At 37.5% G+C, this 24,389-nt stretch overlaps 1 protein-coding gene and 1 non-coding gene across 2 annotated transcripts in view; both read left to right on the top strand.

Moving 5' to 3' along the window:
- The window catches only part of Sema1a (semaphorin 1a), a 233,220-nt gene that overhangs the window by 83,244 nt on the left and 125,587 nt on the right, over nt 1–24,389 (top strand). The gene's annotated exons all lie outside the window — the stretch shown is intronic.
- On the top strand, nt 1,469–1,541 carry TRNAF-GAA (transfer RNA phenylalanine (anticodon GAA)). Its single transcript has one exon. It is a non-coding gene; the product is annotated as a tRNA-Phe (tRNA).

The raw sequence follows: 24,389 nt of genomic DNA, 5'->3' as shown, positions 1-24,389 counted from the left end.
AAAGGTAATTTAAATGTCGTTTGAATGATACAATACATTTCTTAACCCACACAGTATTTATTGAACAGGACGAATTTGTGTAAATCTACTTTTAAATCTAATTTTTAAACTTTTTTCCTCGACTTGAAAACTTAAATTTTATGATGCAAAAATTTTCTTCAAACCAAAATAACAATAAATGGAAAATGAATTTTTCAATAATCATTTTGCTTATATTTTTTATGATTTTTTGAAAATGTTTAGAAACATGCATTTGAACCAGACATTGTCACCTTCAAAAAATCATAAAAAATATAAGCAAAATTATTTTTAAAAAATTCTTTTTGCAGTACTATTATTTTTGTTTGAAGAAACTTTTTGCAACCAAAAATTCAAGTTTTCAAGCCGAGGAAAAAATTTTAAAAAGTAGATGTTTACAAAAATTCGTCCTTTTCAATAAGTACTGAATAGGTTAGGAAATGTATTGTATCATTCAAACGGCATTTAAATTACCTTTCCATTGATGCCAAAGTTTACAAGAAGAAAGTTAAAATTATGAGTATATTTATCTTTTGTTTTGTCAAAATATTTATCTGGTCGGCATACATACATGTCTATATATATTAAAAATATACAATTTATTTATTTTACTTTATTTTTATTTATTATATATTTAAATACATGTGTTTATATATTAAAAATATACAATTTATTTATTTTGGCACTGTTGTATGTACAGTTTAAATAAAATCGTAAGAAACGACTATTAGCAACCTTCGGGTATCTCAGCAAAATGAACCTGGATGCATCATATTTAAACACATCTGGAAAGTATCGCAATGAACTAGCACGCACATTTGCCTTGAAAATTTTCATGCGTGCCGTTTTGTGTACAAAAAATGCAACCTTGAACAATTTTTTCTTGGAATGCGTTCCCGAACATACGACTGGGAATGGCCGAGGTTTAAGTATTACTTTTTCTAACCTATATACTATATACTATAATTTTTCTATAACCTTTATAGATGAGCGATCGGCATTTCATTTGTGTGAATAATTTGCACGGGGCAGCTTATCGTTGTGTCTGTGTCGGCGTACACTGTTTCAGTACTTACATACTTACTATTTCTTACTTGTTTTACGTGATTTTTTGGAAATTCAAAATTATTCTGTATATGTAAATTCATAGGATCAAAAATTAAAATTGCCTAGCTCTGTTTTCACGTTTAATCTCTTTTGATAAGATTTCCAAGAGTAATTTAATACACAACAGAGCTACAAATAGCTGCACACTCTACGGGTGTTGAGATATTCTCTCTCATGATCCGGTTGTTTATTCTTGATTATCTGAGCGGTTTAAACTGACCTCTCCACCTCGCCATACCAAAGCGACCGTATAAAACAGCCAGCATACTATAAAACATTGCCTCAAGGTTCTTATAGCATTGTCTGCAGCCAGAGGTGAGCTTTTGCGGCTTGAGTTCCATGTGCCGAAATAGCTCAGTTGGGAGAGCGTTAGACTGAAGATCTAAAGGTCCCCGGTTCAATCCCGGGTTTCGGCAAAAGTTTTTTTATACATTTTTTTTTGGAATAACTTTTTAATAACTGTTAGTCTTAAATGTCACGTCGAACCCCTTTTAGTCTAGAAATATAATTCAAATGTCTTTTGCCTTAGTGCACTTTCGACATTTTTCGACGTCTCTATCGGGGATATATAGATATATCGGGGATCCTTAGACTACGCTCATTACAAAATAAAGTCGCAACGCGTCAAGGATTAAGAAATGGAGGCTGATTCCGACAACAACCATTTCGCCCACTGCGCACAAATCACAATAATAAAGAACTTTTGCCAAAATTTTTCCCTAAACAAACGCAGAAAATGTGGCACTGCCATGGGGAAAAGAGGAAGCACAGAAACAAGCTTTACAATTATAATGATAATGAGGGGGTGACTTTCGGGTTGGGGTCTTGATGAAAATGTCATTAAACGATGGCCAGGAATGCGCCCAACTATGAACTACATTCAGCCAACTTGACAACGTCATCGGAGCCATCTTCTCCTTCTGTTTATTCCCTCGTAGTCGCTTTATCCGCCGTAGTTGGGAGCTGCATTTGAATGCAATTAAAAAACTTTAACTTGCTTCCCATCTTTTTTTACGTGTATGTTTCGCTATCTCGTTGCTCGGATTGCTTCAATTAATTTAATTAACAGGAAAATTGGTTGCTCATCAGTTGGCAACAGTTAGTAAGTAAGAGATTTTTGCATGTGCAAGCCCTACTCGTTTCAAATTACCAGACATTTTTGTATGTGCTAATTTATACAATAGATAAATAAAATGACATAAATAGGATTTCTTCATTTCTTAAATATTTTTACATTTGAGTGAACAAATAATATATAATAATTATACAGATTATAATTTTCCGTAGTTTTTTCGCAGGCACTAATAACAAATACTTCCTCAAAAGGTCGCCTTTATTATTCATAGAGGATAAAGGATAAATTGTAGTCATTGGATACTCTTTTTAAATTTTTTACAATCGGCACGCTGCAATTCTATATGCCTAAAAGAAATCCTTTTAGTTTTTGCGATACCTTTCGATTGATGTATCCTTCGTAACGATGGGACGATCACAGTAGGTTTTCATTTCTTCGTGTACATATAGTAGTCGCCTTCGCACACTATCCTGGTGTGCCGTGCGACTACGTGGACTGCCGTCCACAGTGATTATTCCTTTTTAGCGTTGGAACTCGCTTATGACACTTGGAGCGCAAGAGGACGAGGTCGCGGCCGCGGATCTTGGCGCGGCCCAAAACGTTGGAACAACGTTGCCCAACTCGACCACGTGCTCAGGCGCAAGTGTCCATGCCATAAACAATTGAATAAATGCTGCATGTCTACCATTTCGGAGCATATTCGGCATGCTGTTACTGGGCTCGAAGTATGCAAAACCGATAAGGAGCAGGCAGCAACTAATGATTTGCTATGTGTGGAGCTGCAGCGTTCAAGAGTGGCATACGAAGAAGCATTGGCGAAACTTCCCAGCGCATCTGGTAACGGAATTACGAATTCGGTAGCTATCAGACGACCCGCTGACCAACCCAATCAGGGCGGCGGTGTGGCTGAAGCGAACCTCTTCTCAGCCCGAGATCCAGGAGGAGCCTTTCGATTACCCCTTGGCGAAGGTTCCTCCATAAATAATGGAAATTGTCATTTGAATTTCATTTCATAATGAACATCATTAAGTAAATAATCACTAATGTATAAATTAAAAATTAATATAATAGTGTTCTTACCTTTATTTCACTGCAAAGGTTGGGATTTCGTATGCAATTCTGTGGAGCGCACGCTTAAAGATTTTTTCACAGTGTAAACGGAAGTTGGTTGAAGAGTGCGTTTTAGTTATCTTCAGAAGTTTTTAACGAACAAAGTATTTCGAAATACCTTTCTAACGACATATGGCACAAGGCCATAAAATTGTTTTTCCAAATACTAGAACAGTCGTCCTAAGATTAGGAAAAACCGCCCTAAGTATAGGGAAAATCGCCATAGAAAATATTTTTTAGAGTTATTTTTTCTACAATGCCAAATTTTTTTTAATATTTTCTTTTTTACTATTATTTATATTAATATTAATATTTTTTCATACTTAGGTCAAAATTGCCAAAAAAGTCATCTAAAAAGTCACCATATTTTCAAGAAATATTGCCCTTCATTGTAATACTTTTTAAACCCGTTACTCGTAGAGCAAAAGGGTATACAAGATTCGTCGGAAAGTATGTAACAGGCAGAAGGAAGCGTTTCCGACCTCATAAAGTATATATATACATATATATTCTTGATCAGGATCACTAGCCGAGTCGATCTAGCCATGTCCGTCTGTCCGACTGTCTGTCCGTCCGGATGAACGCTGAGATCTCGGAAACTATAAGAGCTAGGCTATTGAGATTTGGCATGCAGATTCCTGAGCTTCTTACGCAGCGCAAGTTTGTAATGTAAGTAATGTGCCACGCCCACCCTATCGCCCACAAACCACCCAAAACTGTGGCTCCTACAGTTTTTATGCTAGAATAAAAATTTAAACTGAAATGTATTGTCCTCATCAGTACCTATTGATTAACCCAAAACCCAAGCCCACTTAAACGCCCACAAACTTCAAAAAATCGTAAATATGAACGTCGATATCTCGGAAACTATGAAAGATAGAGAATGGGGATCTCAAGTTTGTTACGCGAATATGCCACGCCCACTCTAACGCCCACAAACCGCCCAAGCCTGTGGCGCCTACAATTCTTATGCTAGATAAAAAATGTTAACTGAAATGTATTGGTCTCATCAATACCTATCGATTGATAAAAAAAAAAGTTTGCACGCCCACTCTGACGCCCATAACCATAAATCTGTTTGTTTCTGTTTCAGTTTCATATGTAATGGGTATTTACCTATGAAAGCAGAAAAATCGAAGTAGACTTAAGAAAATTCACCCTAGATTTAGAAAAAATCGACGTAAATAATAAGACCCCAATACACGCCTATTTTTTAGAAAACGTTGACCTTATTTTGTTACCCTGTCGCCACTGACCCCTGTTTTGGGGCGATTTTACAGTAAAATGTCTATGAGTGTAGTAGTTCAGAAATTACGTGTGTGCAAAATGTAGTTATTAAAAGCTGTTTTCTCGCCAAACTATCCAGTTTTCCAAAATTGGTAGAACTAATATTTTTTATATTGAGCTGCTTAACATCATCTTAAAACAAGAAAGGAAGTTATAGTTATTAAATGTAATTCGATGTTCTTAAAAATACAAAAAATGATATTCCCAATAGTATAAGATAGTATGTCAAAAAACACCGAAGCTAACATTTGTTTCATATTATTTTCCCACCAATTTTCCGATCGATGGCAGCTATATGATACAGTCGTCCGATTTTGATAAAATTAAAATCAAAATTCAAAAATAATTAAAAAATGATATTTCCAAGAGTAGGAAGTTATGTGTTAAAAAACACCAAAGATATAATAAAAAAATTTGTTTTTCGATTATTTCTATGGGAGCTATAGGATATAGTTGTCTGACCTGGCTGGTTCCGACTTATATACTACCTGCAAAAGAAAGAAGACTTTTGGGAAAGTTTTAGACCGATAGCTTCAAAACTGAGGTACTAGTTTGCGTAGAAACAGACGGACAGACGGACATGGCAAGATCGATTCGTCTAGGGATGCTGATCAAGAGTATATACGTATACTTTATGGGGTCGGAAACGTCTCCTTCACTGCGTTGCAAACTTCTGACTAATATAAAAAGGTCAATGCTCAGAAAGTAATGTAAGAAAGGCGTACAAGGTATTTCAAAATACCTTGCCAACGACATATAGCACAAGCCTTAGCTTAAGTAGTGCACAAGTTACGGGTGTACAACATTTAGCTATTTATATTTGTTTTCTTGCCAAACTAGCTAGTTTTTCCAAGAGTGGTAGAGCCAATGTTTCTTATAGTGAGCTGTTTGATATCGTTTAGAGTTTTCAGGGCCCTTAAATAACGTTTTAGGACAAACTGGCAAGCGGACAAACTGACAAAATAAACAAGGAAGAACGCTATAGTCGAGTACCTCGACGATCAGATACCCGTTACTCAGCTAAAGGGACTAAAGGAACAGGGAGATATGCAAGCAGCAAAGCCAGATTGAAATGCGCCACCTACCGGCGGTAGGCAGATTTAAGCGTTATGGGCGTTAGAGTGGGCGTGGCAATTTTTTTTGGATCAATCGATAGGTATTGACGAGACTAATACATATCAGCTACAATTTTGTATATAGCATGAAAATTGTGGGCGCTTGTCTTGGGCTGTTTGTGGGCGTTAGAGTGGGCGTGGCATATTCGCGTAACAAACTTGCGCTGCGTACAAGGCTACGCAATCTGAAATCTCAATTCTTTGTCTTTGATAGTTTCCGAGATATCCACGTTCATATTTACGATTTCTTGAAGTTTGTGGGCGGTTTGTGGGCGTTGAAGTGGGCGTGCCAACCTTTTTTTTGGATCAATCGATAGGTATTGATGAGAACAATACGTTTCAGTTAAAGTTTTTATTCTAGCATCAAAACTGTATAAGCCACAGTTTTGGGCGGTTTACGGGCCTTGGAGTGGGCGTGGCGCGCTGCTGAAATAGAAGAAGTAAGAAGCTCAGGAATCTGCACGCCAAATCTCAATAGCCTAGCTCTCATAGTTTCCGAAATCTCAGCGTTCAACCGGACGGACAGTCAGACGGACAGACGGACAGACGGACATGGCTAGATCGACTCGGCTAGTGATCCTGATCAAGAATATATATACTTTATGGGGTCGGAAACGCTTCCTTCTGCCTGACTTTCTGACGAATCTAGTACTGAACGGAGCATCCGATTTTGACAGTTGAGGTGTCATTCGACGCGTATTTTAAGTGAGAATACAACAAGGTTAAAAGCCGGGGGTATTTATCCGCACCGGCCCCAACAGATCAAATTATTACTTTTACACTTTCACCGCTTTCTCTTTTGCAATACCGTTCACAGTAGATTTTCATTTCTTCGTGTATATACGAAAGTCGCCTTCGCAAACCATACTGGTGCGTTTCGTCACTACGTGGACAGTCGTTCACAGTGATAACGAGTATGTTAGGGGTAGAGGGAATATAATTGATAAAAGTGTAAATGTCCATAACGCTGAGTCCTGTCTGCCGGCCACATGTTGGAAATTAGGAGAGTTCGAATTTCACGTGCACATTGTACACGTTGATTACACTAGTAATAGTGCCTAGGAATCCTATGCCTACTTCAGCCTAGTGCCACTCCCAACGCCCAAAAAACTGCCCAAGACTGTGGCTCCTACAGTTCTAAAAAAAGTTTGCCACGCCCACTTTAAAGCCCACAAGCCGGCCACAAAAAAATCGTAAATATGAACGCGGATATCTCGGATTTTAGATTTAGATTCCGTAGTGTAGTTACGCGAATATGCCAAGCTCACTAAATGCAATTTTCATGCTAGATAAAACATTTTAACTGAAATGTGTTAGCCTTGTTAATACCTATCGATTGATCCAATGCCACGCCCACTCTAACGCCCACAAACCGCCTAAACCTGTGGCGCCCACAATTTTCATGCTAGAACAAAATTTTAACGCCCATAGCGCATGAATTTGTCTGCCGCCCACGTAACCATATATTGGGATCTCGGGTAGGTGGCGCATTTCAATCTTGCTTTGCTGCTTGCATATCTCCATCTCCCTTTGGTTCCTTTAGCTGAGTAACGGGTATCTGATAGTCGAGGTACTCGACTATAGCTCTCTTCCTTGTTTTTATTTTGTACACGGCTGTCATACGGCTACGAATATTTTGTGCGAACAACCCTCGTTCCGATGATGTCTTCCGGAATATTGCCATTTCTATTTTGTTCTACGCATCATCATTGCCGGCAACAGGAGTTGATGTTCCACTCAGCCTGCTGCACAATGTGTTGCCATGAAACGACCTACCTCTAAAGGAAGAACCCTTAGTAACCCTGTTTCAAACCTAGCCACACCCGCCATCAACAAATGCCTTCTGTTTTGGAAGCTTTTGATTGGGAAAATATATATTTGTAATATAATACCCAGGGCTGCAATTATAAGAGGAGTAAATGGTATATTTTCTTAACACACCAAACGCAAATCATTTCAAAAAATACAGTTCGATAACCGGATCGGAATTTTTTCTTATATAGCTTAAAAATATCACTAAAGTATATAAAGTTTCTCTTTTCCAGTGCTTTTCTGTATATGCATATGTACATGTACCTGCAGCTCTGTTCGTTTCCCTTTGGCGAGATTTATCGCATTTTATTCATCATTGTCACACAGAGGAGTCGGCTTGAAAGATTGGGGCTCGGTCCCTGAGTTTTTTGCTCCACTTTTTTGCGGCGACAACGTGCAACCGCGTCAACGCAATTTGCCTCGGCATCGAAGTTTAGGAGTTAGGAAGGGAAATCTTTTCGTGACGCCTTTCGGCTTCCATGATGAACAATCGGTAAATCAGCTAGGAATCTACCGTTTGTGGGTGCTTCGAAATCCGTATTTCGTATCTGCTGTATCTGTATCCTGTCAATATATATCAATCTCTCTGATTTCGTCCCTTTCTTGACTAATGCTAAGTTAGCACTCGCTTTGGTGATAAGTGAAGCCATGGAAAGTATTGACTTCCTTCGTTTCAAGTGGCTTAACTATTAAGGTCATTAAGGAGCTTTGATCTAAGCCTCTTAAGTGTTTTTAAAGTGCGTTTTGAATTTCTGCGATCGTTTATACGGGCATTAGTGTACTTCGCACTTGTCAATGTCAAATAGTGGCAGTACTACCTTGACGGAAATCATTGACTGTTATAGCAAGATGGAAATCCATTCTAAATTTATTAAGGTTTTAAAAATCTAAGTTGAAATTTTTAAGTATTTATACCCGTTACTCGTGGAGCAAAAGGGTATACTAGATTCGTCGGAAAGTATGTAATAGGAAGAAGGAAGCGTTTCCGACCCCATAAGGTATATATATTCTTGATCAGGATCACTAGCCGAGTCAAACTAGCCATGTCCGTCTGTCCGGATGAACGCTGAGATCTCGGAAACTATAAGAGCTATTGAGACATGGCGTGCAGATTCCTGAGCTTCTTACGCAGCGCAAGTTTGTTTCAGCAGAGTGCCACGCCCACTCTAACGCCCACAAACCGCCCAAAACTAGAATAAAAACTTTAACTGAAATGTATTGTTCCCATCAATACCTATCGATTGACCCAAAAAAAAGTTTGCCACGCCCACTTTAACGCCCACAAACCGCCCAAACCTGTGACGCCCACAATTTTCATGCTAGATAAAAAATGTATATGAAATGTATTGGTCTGGTCAATACCTATCGATTGATCCAAAAAAAATTTGCCGCGCCCACTCTAACGCCCATAACGCTTAAATCTGCCTACAGCCGGTAGGTGGCGCATTTTAATCTCGCTTTGCTGCTTGCATATTTGCATTTAGCTGAGTAACGGGTATCTGATAGTCGAGGTACTCGACTATAGCGTTCTTCCTTGTTTTTAATTGAGTTCAGTTGATGAACTTTTAGTTGTCATCTGTATTGAACTAAATAGGGTCTTTTAACATCTTTTTATGCTAGAAATAAAATTGTAGCTGAATGTATTGATGCGTCGATACCTATTAATTGTCTTAAATAATTTGCCACGCCCACTAAAGAGCCCAAAACTCGTCCTAGACTAGGGCTTCCAAAGTTTTTTTGATAAAAGTAAAAAGTTTATCTTTACTGTAAAGTTTTGCCAATACCAATCGATTGACCTTGTCAAAAAAAGATCTCAATCGGGCAATTAGTTAGTCAGTTAAACTGGTTAGCTATATAATATTTGTGTCCTTGAATAACTTTTCTGTTTACCCCACTTAAATTTATGTCTCAGTTTTAGAGAATAAAAGCTGAAATTAAATGACGCGCCAAAGAGTTTACTTTTTCATAGTTTACAGCTCGTTAGCTCTTTATAGTTGGTTGATTCCTGCCATATATATTTTATAGACGGACAGTGAGGCAGAAACTGCTGACAGCTTTTCACTTTTCACCGCGGTCAAGGCTATCGTTCCTGCTGCTAGAGCTGCCATCATTTGGTGGTCCACCTCCGATTCTCCGATTCTTTGAAACCATGATATCTGCAGCGAGGGTCCTCTGCTGCTGCAGTCAGAGGAATGAAACTCGGCCGCTTTGAAGTTTAAGCCGGCTTACATTGCACTATGGGTCGGTAAATCAGTTATTTGCTCAAAAATTTAAGTACGTATGCAATCGTAATATATTGTTTTTACAACAAATTTGCAATGTCTTGGTAACATATCATAGGGCTACAGCGAGCCCTAAAAACTTTTATTTTGATTCTTACAAATAAAAATCCCAAATGCTTTTCGTTTTTGACACATTTTAATAAAAATCAAATATAACTCTTATCTTTAATTTTTTGTTGAAAAAAAATCAAAAATAATTCTTTAACTTGATTTCTTCAAATGAAAATCCAAAAATAAGAATTATTTGTGGTTTGTATTTAAAAAAATCAATTCAAATCAATCATTGTTTGACTCAAATAAAAATAATTCTTATTTTGTGATTTTTGAAATAAAATTTAAAATTCGCTACGGTCCCTGTTTTATAAGGCACTGGGTTTCTCACTAAACTATAAGAATTTATTTTGTCACTTTTTAAATGATATTACTTAAAACCAATATTTGTGTCAACATTTTTTGCTTTTATTGATGTTTTAAGATATTTTAAATTATTTATAAAACGATTTAGATTCTTTTTGGCGATATGTGAATTTAAATGCAAGTTATGTATTGTGTGCTTAGAAAAAGAACCTTTAAAATAACATAAAAGCATGAGGTTACTTGGAGCCTACTACCATATACATATCAGCAACACTTTGGTCGTTCCAACTTTGGTTATGTCTTTCCTCGGCTGTCGTGTTGTGTTCCCGCATCTTATGGGGCGGTAGGCTGAATAAACATTTCAGAATTTATAATGTGCCGCCTTCTGCCTTTTATGGCTAACCACACAATCGACAGCGGGAACGGGAACGGAAGCTTGAGCAGCTGCCAACTGGCAGCCCCAAAAACGTTGGGGGCAGCCTACTCTGAAACGCACTCCAAAATATATATTTTTCCAGTGCCTTTGGGCTTGTTAGCATGCACATGACATTTGTCTTTATACGTTAATCTCATTAAATAAGCAGACGTCCTCTCACAATTACACCAACCTCTTTCAGCTTCCCACTTTTATTCCTTTCTCTCTACTCCAAATGTGCGTTGTGAATTGTGAGCTGTTTTGGATGGACAGTGGTTCAAAAGTATACAGAATATTATTTATTGGAAATCCAACAAGTTGAGTATAATAAAAATAATAAAAAGTAATGATAGTTTTAGAGCAGTTTAAAAGCGGTCGGCAAACACACATCGATGAGCTGCCCCGTGCAAACCCCTACAAAATCCCAATCAGTTATTTTGAAGAAAACATTGAACCATTTTGTAAAATCTAAATGATTTGGAATCTGTATTATTCAAGGACTTTAAAGGATGTACATTTTTAAGACTCTAGTTGAGTTGATTTAAACAACCTTCAATCAGTGTGCCTAGTGATTTGTAAGCCCGGCTATTGGTCCTCTTTGTCCGTCCGTCTGACCGTTGGACTCGGACCTCTTTTAATGCAAATGCAGGGGCAAATGGGCATTAGGACCGGCGCAAACCGAAGCTGGACGCAATGTAAGCTGTGGGAGGAAAATGGGAGGTGGAGCACCAAAAAGTGGGCGGACTCGGATGCCGTAGATACTCTGCATACTATGAGTTACAATGTGCATCTTTTATGAGTTGGCAACGACACTGCACCGACTGTGTGCCTATGGGCCAGGAGTTTTGGAGTTTGCATTAGGCTTGCTTTGTGTCTGGGCAAATGTTTCGCCATCGATTAGTTGACTGCCGAATTGCCAAAAGCCGCACATTGCCAGAGAATCGAGACGAATTCGAACGTAAGAGCTTAGAACGGCAGATCCCATTCGAAAATCTTTTTGGGGTGCGCGCATTTGCATTTTGTGGGTTGTCGGCTGTGGAATGGCAATTGGTAATTCTATAAAGGCGCAGTTTAATTGATGAATTACCGTTGCACTCCGAAATCTCTCAAACCTAAAGGCCCGAATGCTTCATTGCGATACCCATTGTACGGCTGAATGTTCGTATATATATGGCTACTTTGTGGTCTGACCTGGACTAGCACATATCATGTGTGTCCACAAAAGATAATTTGCACAGCTGACGAGGCACTCAGACGTGAATGCATCTGAATCATCACATTAGCATTTCAGGATTTTAATTCCTACCTGCAAATAATTGTGCAGGTTATTCTTAGGATCCCCACAGGCAGGTGAAATTCTAAGTGCAAACACATCCTTGGGGAAAATTTGGGCTAGTTAGTTTGCATTTATATAAAATTATTTATAGATGGTATAAGAAACATGAGATAAGGAATATGGAAAAAATGGAGTAGATGCTGTGTTTGCTGTTAAATTTGTGCTTTGACATTAAGAGCCTAAAGAATCGGAAACCTAAAATCTTTTCAAATCCGAATTTTCTTATTCTAATAAATACACTGATTCTGAACTTTAATTTTTGGTAGTATTTATTAGTAGTATTTAGTTGACATTCATTAGTAAAATTGAGTTCAGTTTAGCAATTTGAAAGTTTAATAATTTCAACTTGAATCTGTCGAGTCCAAATCGCAATTCTAGATCGTAGTGGGAGCTCGAGCTTGAGGCCACTTAAGCTGCAAACGTATGTGCAACTAAATCGTCCATGCCATTGGGAAAAATTTCCAATGACCTCTGGCAAACCAACTAGACACCCAACATTTCCCTTTGACGCCTGCTCGCTCATTCACATTCAGATTGCATTTTCCTATCCGTCTACGCTGTTGACTTATTTGCTTGGAGATAAACGCAAAGTTGATTTATACAACCCACCGACAATTCATTCAGCCATTCGCACCATTCACCCGCCCAGTCACACACTCATTCATTCATTAATTCGCTCATATAGACACGCAGTCAAGCGTACGAAATTCTTGTTTGTTTCTTTCTTTATTCATTGGGCAAGTAGCCGACTTTCTTTTCAGTGAGCCTGAACAGAGGCTAACCGAGCTAAAAATGTAGGAAACCCTAAGTGAGGTAATCGGGAGTCGCAAAGCGGCAGGACCTCTGCAGGCAGTACGAAGCCACTTGGCCACGTCACTCCACAATCCATCCTGATGACTATGTTTTACTCACTGCATACTTTTAGATATTAGGATAAAAATCCATGTCGAATCAGCCATGTCCGTCCGTCCCTATAAACGCATAGATCTCCGAAACTATAAAAGGTAGAAAGTTGGAACTGGGGCGACAGTTGGGTAAATCTGTCTGACTGTCGCCCCTATTTTTTAATATTTTGTCAAGGTGTATTGCGGTTTTGTTTATGAGCAAGTAAAGTAATAAAAGCTGGGTGGTGTAGCATTCTCTCGTGTTTTTTATAAAGTAAAAACCTTTTTTAAAAGAGAGTTGCCTAATCTTCTGACCAACATCAAATATGCCTTGAGGTACAAAGTAAAATATAAATTTATATAGTCATAAAAAATGTCTTATATTTTTCTGCGCATCACCTTCTGTAAATTTCAGTTATACATTCTGTCTATTTACTTATATATAATAAACCACATAATTAAAATAACTTAAGCAAATGAGTGACTTACAAAAGACACCCGTGCTCGATTGTTAAGCAATTGATTTGCCTTTTTTGAGTTTGTCTCTTATATTTCTTTTAAGACTAACAGCTCAGCTCTCACGACAAAGGCTAAAGGGCAAAAGGTTTGACTTTGGTTTTTATTGATTATTGTCTAATGGTTTGTTTATCATGTAAAGGTCGCATCAGTGTTTATGTGCGATTATGTAAGTATTGATATAAATAAAACATTGGGTAAAATAAATATATTCTATTTGATAGTAGATGCTATCAGATAGTACAACCATTTAGATACTCTAATTTACATTTTGGAAAATACAATCTGTTCTAGAAATAGGTTTTTGCTATACTTAGGTTTAAACATTGGGATGGATCACTTAAGAGCATTTCCATAAGATATCTGCGAAGTTTTCCAGAGTCTCTACTGTGCACGCAAGCATTTATATGGATTTAACGCATATAGGGAGGAACTACCCTCCTAAAACCACGCTTTTGGGCATGTATATTTAGGCCTTTATGGGATGGCGGGTGAATAATGACGGCTTGTATGCTTAGCGGCAATTAATCAGCGGTACTGTCCGCACCCAAACATGCGTGAATAGCCATGTCCCACCACAAAATCACCCTGGCCAAAAGGAGATGGTTGAATATGAGAGAGCGGGAAATTGAAACGGGCGGCCCTAAAAATGTTTTGCTGTAATTAACTTAGATAAACAAAGACGCCAAAGCGACGTTCGCCTGCAAGTGCCACTAAGTCCTTCAGGGTTCACCCCAGCACCACCCCAAACGAAAGCCAAGGAAGATGCGAGCGAGAAAAAGAGGCAGGAAAAGAAGAAGAAGCGATGTGGCTTGGCCTAGAAGTCGCAGGCTTTCTTCTCTCCTCTATATATATATATATATATATATATTTATTTATACATTGCCGGCATACTTGCCAAACGCAGTTGAGAAAAATCATAGCTCAAATAAATCTTAATTAGCCGTGTAAACATTTATTTGTGGGTAAGACAAAGCCATATCATAAATTGTACATTGAGTCCAGTCTCTGAGTGAAAATGTAGTTCTACACTTTCTGCGATTGCCTGACAACATCAGCCACTAATTTATTGCCACGAAAAATTAGTAGGAAAATCTGCAGATAAACTGTGTCGGATAAATTACACGATAAGCATATAATTTACATTGTTGAGTCATACGAATTCTTAACAGGTAAGCTTATCCTCACAAAAGTAATTTTTGATATCTAATCCGAGAAAGAAAGGAAAGAAGTACTTGATTTTTTAGTCGGCTATGTGGTTATAGTCCTCCCAAAACGTAACATTCTTGCTTGGTCATGTTATTCAGAGTTAAAGCCCATTGGGTCATCTGGTCATCACTTGCAGTTTATCGACCCGCACATTGAACGCTCGTAAATTTCAAAGAATTAATTAATGCATATGTTGGCTGTTGTGGCTGGCATTGTTCTTATTATTATTATTGCTCTTATTGTTTAACTCTTGTGTTGTCGGCGTTGGCATTTGATTGTGTTTGTGCTGTTCCTTTAATTTCTGATCTGGTTTAATGACGCATGAACTGCTGGAACGTGGGCGGGGTCCTCCTATTCGAAGGGTCGAGGTCACAATTATTCATGTTGCATGTCATTCCCGTTCTGCGGTTCATTGACTGACGTTGCAATGTCTGTTCAGTGTTAACAATTGATTCCTTACCTCTTTTCCGAACTTGTTGAGAAAAGAGCTACGCATGTATACTCGTAATTACTGCTGACATCGTGAGTACCTGTCTGGTTAATGGTAAATGATTCAGTTTACGAGTTCCTTGGGCTTCTTTAATTGAATACGTGCGAGTGGGAGACCTTTTTAATTGTTCGGGGTCAGGAATGGATTTAACGAGGATTTTCTTTAATGATTGTCTTCTTTGGGTCTCGAATTCGACAGGCATCTTAAATTGGACTTATTAGAGATTTCGGGAAAGGTCATTTACTTGAGTCTTTTTATGGTTTTTGTTTTTAAAACGTTACTTTAAGTCTTTTATTATTCATATTTTAAAAACCTATAATACATATATATTCTCTAAGAGACATTTTCATATTTATACTGTCGCAGAGAGTATTATAATTTCAGTCAGAAGTTTGCAACGCAGTGAAGGAGACGTTTCCGACCCCATAAAGTATATATATTCTTGATCAGCATCACTAGACGAGTCGATCTAGCTATGTACGTCAACTAGTCTCTCAGTTTTAAAGCTATCGGGCTGAAACTTTCCTAAAAGTCTTCTTTTTTTGCAGGTAGTATTTAAGTCGGAACCAGCCTGATCGGATAACTATATCTTATAGTTCCCGTAGGAATAGTCGGAAAAAAATAAAAAAAAATTAAAATTTGGTGTTTTCTAACATATAATCTCCTACGCTTGGAAATAACATTTTTTAATTAGTTCTGAATTTCGAATTTAATTTTATCAAAATCGGACGACTATATCATATAGCTGTTATAGAACCGATCGGAAAATTGGTGTTAAAATAATTTGAAACAAATTATAGCTTCGGTATTTTTTGAGATATTATCTTATATTATTGAGAAAATAATTTCTTGTATTTTTAAGAATTTCAAGTTAAATTTAATAACTATAACTGCAAGGGTATACAAACTTCGGCTTGCCGAAGTTAGCTTCCTTTCTTGTTTTAAATTAAATTACATCTCGATTGACTGCTCTTTTTAATAAAAATCTATTTTATTCTTGTCTTTTCAGGTATGTAAGACAAGCACAGCAACCAGGATATATTTAAAATGCAGTATATATTTAAAAAGAAGGTTATGGGTTTTTCAAATTTAATTTGTTGATTTTTTAAAAAGTGTTAACATTTCACGGTTATTATTTTAAAAACTTTGAAAGAAGATCTAGCTTTTAGTGAAGCCTGCCCCGTAACTAAAACTTCTTTTTCGCGTTTTAAAATCTTTCCTTAAAGAAAATGTATACATACCAAGAACTTTTTAAGATATTCTTCTGTAAAATCGTTTTTTCTTCGTGTTCCTTTAACCTATAACCTCTTTGCTATTTCGCTACATTTATTTCTAGAGGTTGGAAAATTAAAGTTTGGTGGGATACTTGATGTCAGCGTGAAAGGTTAACCTTGCCACGCCCTTTTGATCCATTTTCTTTTATTTTTTGTAAAGTTGTCGCCATTTGCGGCAGCAGCAACCATAAAAAAAACGCTGCATAATAGAGTCGGTTAGTGGCCCCCATTCTGATATATATATATATATATATGTATATATTTATATAAATATATATATGTAAATATGTATGTATATATATCGAAGGATAGATGTGTGACCTCCCCCGCAAATTGGCTTTGGCTGAGTGGGGTGAATTAAGTCTTTTCAAGGAGGAGTCGGAACACAACAATGGAATGCCTTGCTATCTCCCTGTTGCACAATGTTAGAGTTGCACTTAACTTCAGACACAGGAAAGCTGAGCTGCACAATAAGCATAAGGACAACCGGAGAAAAGATAAGCAGGATACTGAATGGTCACCCTTTCCGCTCCATTCAGCATTATTTTTTTCTCAGTGTGTGCCAGATCCGACAAAAACAAGAGTAACATGAAAGTAGCATGAAATAGCTGCAGTTTCTCAGTTTCTGCCGGCAAAGTCAAGTGCCGGGGAGATTTTTCTTACACAAGAATACACTTTTCCCATTTTACTGACAGGGCTCGCCTTTAATATTCTTTAGCTTAGTGTTCAGAAGGTATGATAATTGTAATGCGAGTGCAACGGATGTTGGGGAGTCTTACAGTTGCTGGTAGTTGGAGTTGGCTGTTATAGAATTGTCGAAAAAAATATAAATGTCTTCAAAAAAACAGTACATTTTTGTTGTATAGCAAAACCGATAACAACAATTTTCGATTAAAGTTGACCTGCTCCAATGTGAGCTGTTTGAGCTAAAGGGACCAAAGGGAGATGGAGATATGCAAGCAGCAAAGCGATATTGTAATGCGTCAGCTACCTGCGATCCTGCGGCAATGTTCGTCTGTCTGTCTTTCCGCTTGTCTGCCTGTCTGTCCGTCCGTAGGAACGCTGAGATCTCAGAAACTATAAAACCTAGAAAGTTTGGATTTCGCATGTAAATTCTTGAGCGCAAGTTTTCTGTCAGCAGGGTGCCACGACCATTCCAGTTCCTATACGACCACGCTAAACCTTGTCTAGTCTAAAATTGTAAATGCAATTTTGTTTTGATTATCAATATTTTTATCTTCATGCCAAAAATGGTCCAAACCGGACTTTCATTAAAAAGTTATAAGCAGATAAGGAAATTGGCGCTAGGTGGCGCTGTTGTTTTTCATTTCATGTGAATCTCAACTTAGACATTTCTTGCACATGCAGCATGTGACGTCACTTAGCTCAGATAACTGTGATAATCATAAGATTGGATTATGGATGCTTTCTATTACTCACACCCAGCTGGCACCAGCGCTCCCTCTTTTCGGAGTGTGGAACCCCATGTGGGAATCCACGCGGACGTTGATCTGAAAAATAATTGCCATCAAAGTTTTATATTACACGTATTTATTATGAGCAGCATAGAGGACTTGCAAAGGCAATTGGAGGTTGAGTGGGACCATATCTTACGAATTTAACAGCTAACGGGAGTGCGAGGGAGATGGTACAACAAGTACCAAAGCGTCTGTTCCCAAGACTGCACACTTTATTTGATTATAACTATTTAATGAATGGTCCGAATTTAACAATTTTCGGCATGTAGTTGAACATTGATAGTCAAAACAAAATCTAATTAAATTTTTTTAATATGTTAAGAAACCTAGAGTGGGCGTGGAACTCTGCTGAAACAAACTTACGCTGCGCAAGAAGCTCTAAAATGTACATGCCAAATCCCAACTTTCTAGCTTTTACAGTTTCCGAGATCCCAGCGATCATACGGACGGACAGACAAACAGAGCTAGATAGACTCGGCTAGTGATCCTGATCAAGATTATATATACTTTATAGGGTCGGAAACGCTTTCATTCTACCAGTAACATGCTTTACGACGAATCTAGTATACCCTTTTACTGTACGAGTAACGGGTATAAAAAGGTTCACGCGAAACTGACAGAAGGCAACATTTGGCGATGATGTAAGATACGAATAAAAATGTATCTATATATATTTACCGTTCGAATGCAACGGTTGCAGTTCAGAACACATGGGACGATTATAAAATATGTTTCGTTTTTCCGCCCCTTCAGACGCACTGAACCAATTTCAATTGAGAAGCTGAACAAAATTATTTCTATATTTGTCTTTGCTGTACAGAGTTTGACACAGCTTCGTTGAGTAATTGAATTCAATTGTATCTTCAGTAACCTCATCGACTTTGGCTCAAGCTTAAATGAAAAGCCAAATATCGATTGAACTCTCTAACACATTAAATTGGTTATTGTTTTGGGTTAGATTTCAGTAGATAAATAGAAAACAAAATCAATACCTGACGTAGAAAATAAAAATATTTTGCAAATAAAGGAGATATTAAAACATTTACTGTCACACCACTGTATGTTTTATAACAGGTATAAAGGAGGAAAATATTTTTTATATTAAAAATGTGTTTTTCATTTATTCTCGATACCTGCTTAACGGTATAAGCGTAATTTGTTGAATTGATTTCCCTTGTATTTAGCACACATTTTCGTACTAATTAATATTTTTATTTTATGCCTTTATACTTTTTGGTCTTTAATGAGACCTTATGCAATTGAATTTGGCCTGCCAAAATAATTATTTCCATAACGTTTGAACTGCCATTTATTTTAAATAATTTACCAGAAAAGATTCGTTTAAATTTGGAATTATTTCAATCAGAGTGCTTGTCCCGTCACATCCACTGCCCGCAGGCCAACAAAATGTATTTTCCCAACAATTATTTTCCCATTATGGTGATTTCGCCCCTTGACCGACGCTCAAAAATAATAGTAAAAACAAAAACCAAGAAATTACACATGCCAAACCATCAAATTAGTGTTAACCGCAAAGGATTTTCAAAACTGCCCTCCCATTCAGACCTCAAAAATAAAAAACCGATGGCTAAAATGGGAAAACCCCGAAAAGGAAGAACATGCCATAGAAAAGACTAATTACACTTCACTAAAAACTTTAACGACGAGTGCCGGCAATCTTGACGAGGGTACGGAATGGTGGACTGGGATTTTGGGACTTCTGAGGTGGGCCAACCCAGCAACCGCATTGCTATAATAAGAGAAATATTTTAGTGTAAACACAACTTCCATCCAGTGTGTGCAAAGTGTTTCCAGGGGCGTTGCATGCCAACGCGCAACAGCCGCATCCCCAAGATACATTTGTATCTTCTGAACTCTCCTAAACGAGGGAACCCAAGCCAGAACGAATGTAAATGTCTGTCTGGTGGATATTCCGATGGGTGGGGCTGAGGCACTTGCTCAGCGGATGCATTCGACGTGAACGTGTCGAAAGTAAGCTGCAGTTGCGAATGACAAAATCCCGCCTCGCTACGTGATCCAGCTTGGCTATATATCTATAACTTTATCGCCGGTAGTATATACATATGTATCGTCGTGGACTGACAGAGAAAACTATTTGTCTCGGCATTCCTTCGGCGTCAGGATTAAGTTCTTCCTGTCTCAATCGCCTACAATGCTCCGGCCTTTGTTGCAGATTTCCCCCAGTAGGGAGACCGAACCGTAAAAGTGTCAGAACACTGCACCAGATTTTAGAACCATCGTTAAGTGGGTCTCACACTTTTATACGGTTTCTTAAATCTTAGTTTGACGATACCTAAGCGTCTAGTTCTTAAGATTTGTATCCCTATCCCATTCTACATTCCCTGAATATAACAATTTAAAGTTAGCTACACATACATATGGGTCGTTTCACATCAACCCGGCCACCCCCTTTTTTATTTTTAAAGTACACAGCACCACCTTGAGATCATGGCATATCACTTCCGACCATATTCCGATTCCTTTGACGAATATCCACGTAAGTTAGTTTACACTAAAACGGAAGACACGATTTACATAAACCAAAGCAGGTGGTTTTGTCTTTACATGGCCGATTACGAGAAAAGTAGTTGATTTTATTTCAGCCACAGATGACCATGCAATAGATGGATTTCATCCAAAGGGTCACACCAAAAAAAATACCATTATATTTTTCCCAAAAAGCTCCCACTATACGCGATTAAAGACATTATAGCCAAATGATTTAGTTATTTTAAGAAACTGTATAGGAACAAATCTCATCGAAAATAAAACAAAAGCCGCGTAATACAAATTTAATGAATAAATCAGTCCGTAATTAAATAATGGGTAGTTAAAATTTTTAATTTGTACTTTCTTTGCCATAAAATGAACGTAAAAACCGTGTAATCAATAAAACCGTCTATATTGAGTTATACTATAATATTTTAATTTAAGTGTAGAACTTGTGCAGTGATAAAAAAATATTTGGAATCAAAGAAATTAAACGGTTTTACTTTTTCACTGCAAAATCAGAGCCTGACGTTTTAAAATGTAGAACTCGCCCTGCTAGTGCCACGCCCACTGTCCCCGGGGCAAGCTGAATGAAATGGAACTAAAGTGAGAGAAATAGAAACATGTGTCTACGTTCGCATCGGCGCCAAAAGGAAACTTCACACAAGTGAGGCAAGCCAGCATGCATTAAAAATCCACGCTTCCGGCAGGAGCTCACCCCAAAAGGCAACAACCATTGCCAGTGTCTGTTCTCCTCCCTAAAAAACACTCCCATGCTGGATTTCAATAAAACGATACACAAGCATACATAAACAAGGGAAGAGAAAAATCTAGGGAATGGCAAATGCATTTGGAGTGTTTGCGGCACATGCCAAAATGAAATACAAATTACTTAGCAACAAAAAAGAAAGCACAAAAGTTATATTCAATAGAATAGGTTGCACAATGGCTACTCCATATTTATTTATAAATACCACATTTAATTTATGTCACAGTGGCCTTACTTTGCGATTGACTAAGAGAGTAGTACAATTTAAAACCAAAATAGCTGCAGATGTAGAAATATTATGTTACTACATTTAAATCACAATTTAATATATCGAACACACTCTCAAGATCCACGAATTAGAAGGTGCATTTTTGTTTTGCCAGAGAATGAAGCAAGCAGGGATGTGTATATATCATGACCGATTTAGCAAGGTGACGCTATGAACTTACCGATTTGAATAATTTGTGGCATGTAAACGGGTACTGATAACACCAGTTTACAAAAAAAAATTGATGAAATACGCCTTTCAGGAAACCTTTGTTTTCCGGTAAGATACATCTCCCTGATTAAGAAAAGGGCACTTAAAATTTTTTCTATGGTACCAATTTTTTTTAAAGTGTAAAAAACGTTTTTTGCACTTTTTTATTTTATAACTTGAGTTGTGATAAACCGAATTCGGTCATTAAGGACTCATTTTACAGGTAATAGAATGCCCTTTAACTTTCTTATACACATCATTAAGTTCCATTCATTAGTTCAAAAGCTACACTTCGTCAAAGTTGAAAAATTTGGAAAAAAATCAAAAACGCTGGCATAAATGGCTTCTTTAAAAATACACGCGTAAAAACCGAAATTAGTTTTATGTTTTTTTCTTGATGGCTGAACCATAACGGAGAATATGCGCCATAGATCACGACAATCCGTTGGTAAATCGATTTTTAACAGATTTTTAAACGTATATACCCAAGTTCATTATTCGGGAGCAGCGGCCGTTAAACGTTATTTTAAATTTTCAGTGTTGGGGAACGTAAGAATTTGGTGCAAGTTGTTATGCATAACGTCAGTTTCCTTGCTAAAAATATATGAAAATGGCTTCCTCGTAACTGCAATCGCATACTCTTTAGCTTGCCCAGCGCTATAGCAAAGAAACTGACGTTATGCATAACAACTTGCACCAAATTCTTACGTTCCCCAACACTGAAAATTTAAAATAACGTTTAACGGCCGCTGCTCCCGAATAATGAACTTGGGTATATACGTTTAAAAATCTGTTAAAAATCGATTTACCAACGGATTGTCGTGATCTATGGCGCATATTCTCCGTTATGGTTCAGCCATCAAGAAAAAAACATAAAACTAATTTCGGTTTTTACGCGTGTATTTTTAAAGAAGCCATTTATGCCAGCGTTTTTGATTTTTTTCCAAATTTTTCAACTTTGACGAAGTGTAGCTTTTGAACTAATGAATGGAACTTAATGATGTGTATAAGAAAGTTAAAGGGCATTCTATTACCTGTAAAATGAGTCCTTAATGACCGAATTCGGTTTATCGCAACTCGAGTTAGAAAATAAAAAAGTGCTAAAAACGTTTTTTACACTTTAAAAAAAATTGGTACCATAGAAAAAATTTTAAGTGCCCTTTTCTTAATCAGGGAGATGTATCTTACCGGAAAACAAAGGTTTCCTGAAAGGCGTATTTCATCAATTTTCTTTTGTAAACTGGTGTAATCAGAACAAAATCTTATTTACAATGTGGGCACTAGACGTGTTTTAGCGTTATGGACAGACTTTTGAGATCTTAGCCTTCATTAGGACAGACGGACATGGCTAGATCCACTCGGTTATTGATCCTAATCAATAATATATATATACTTTATGGGGTCGGAAGCTCTAGCTGTGACACACATTCCGACGAATCTAATACACCCTTTAACTCTACCACTAACGGTTATAAAAACCAGTACATTGCTGAAATTGCACAAGCAAAGCTATCGAAATATGCATGAGTGGGGGATGGTTTGGCTTCCCCTAATGCGCAGCTTTCATCATAAAGCCAGTTGCAAACTTTTAAACTTTTTTTCCCATAGCTTAATCTCTTCGGTGCGCTGTATAGTAAGAACGCCTGGAACAATACGTCATGTGCAACGAATCAATACAACTTGTTAATTTTCCGCTCCAATTAGCTGGGTATATGTTCTCTCAACCAATCTCGGCAATGCCGAGGAATAAAAGAAAAGAATAAGTTTACACAATGGCGAGACAACTTCCAGAAGAACACAAAAAAAAACCTTTGAATGGCCCAATATTAATAACTTGCCATGGGTATTGATAATAAAAAAAAACTAAACTTGCGCTGCGCAAGAAACTCTAGAATCAACATGCCAAATCACAATTTTTTTTGCTTTTTATAGTTTCCGATATCTCAGCGTTCATACGGACGCACAGACAGACGGAAATGGCTAGATCAACTCAAAAATGTATACCACTGAGGACGGCTGTCCACGTAGTGACGAACGCGCAGCAGGAGAGTCTTCGAAGGCGACTAATTTATATGTAGTGCCGTATATAATATATATAGCCGCAGAATTAAGAAGGAAGAACGCTATAGTCGAGTACCTCGACTATCCGATACCCGTTACTCAGCTGAAGGGACCAAATGGAGATGGAGATATGCAAGCAGCAAAGCGAGATTGTAATGCGCCACCTACCCGCGATCTCAATATATGGTTATATGGGCGGCAGAAAGATTTAAGAGTTATGGGCGTTAGAGTTAGCGTGGCAAACTTTTGTTGAGTCAATCGATAGGTAGGTCAACACCTATAGGTCAACCCCAACTATACTAACACATTTCAGTTAACATTTTTTTCTAGCATGGATATTGTGGGCGCCACAGTGTTGGGCGGTTTGTGGGCGTGACGTATTCGCGTGACAACTACTCTAGCAAGACTTTAGAAATTTCAATTGGACTGGGAGAAACAGCGGTGAAAGTGTAAAAGAGAAAATGTAGAAAATTGGAGCTGGTTGGGGATAAATTGCCCAGGTTATAAGCCGAATTTTATTCTTACTGAGAATACGCGTCGAATGACAACTCATTTGTTAAAATACAATGCGAAAGCTATTTCAAAGGGGGACTTTCCAAAATTAAAATGTTTGTCCCTATGTTTATTGGTGCGTATGAATCCATTTTTATTAATTAAGGGTGTTAGGGACTACATGGGTGTATTAAAAAGATCGATATAGAAAACTTTTGATCTACGTCTTTTGAAAAAACCCGCTAGTTTAGCGGGTGATAAAAAATAGTTTGATTTTAAAGGCTTTTAGTTTCTAAACAACTAATGCTACAGA

The sequence above is a fragment of the Drosophila suzukii genome, chromosome 2L (genome assembly GCF_043229965.1).
Source record: "Drosophila suzukii chromosome 2L, CBGP_Dsuzu_IsoJpt1.0, whole genome shotgun sequence".
In the NCBI taxonomy this organism is placed as follows: Eukaryota; Metazoa; Arthropoda; class Insecta; order Diptera; family Drosophilidae; genus Drosophila; species Drosophila suzukii.
This window is presented reverse-complemented; position numbering and strand designations above follow the sequence as displayed.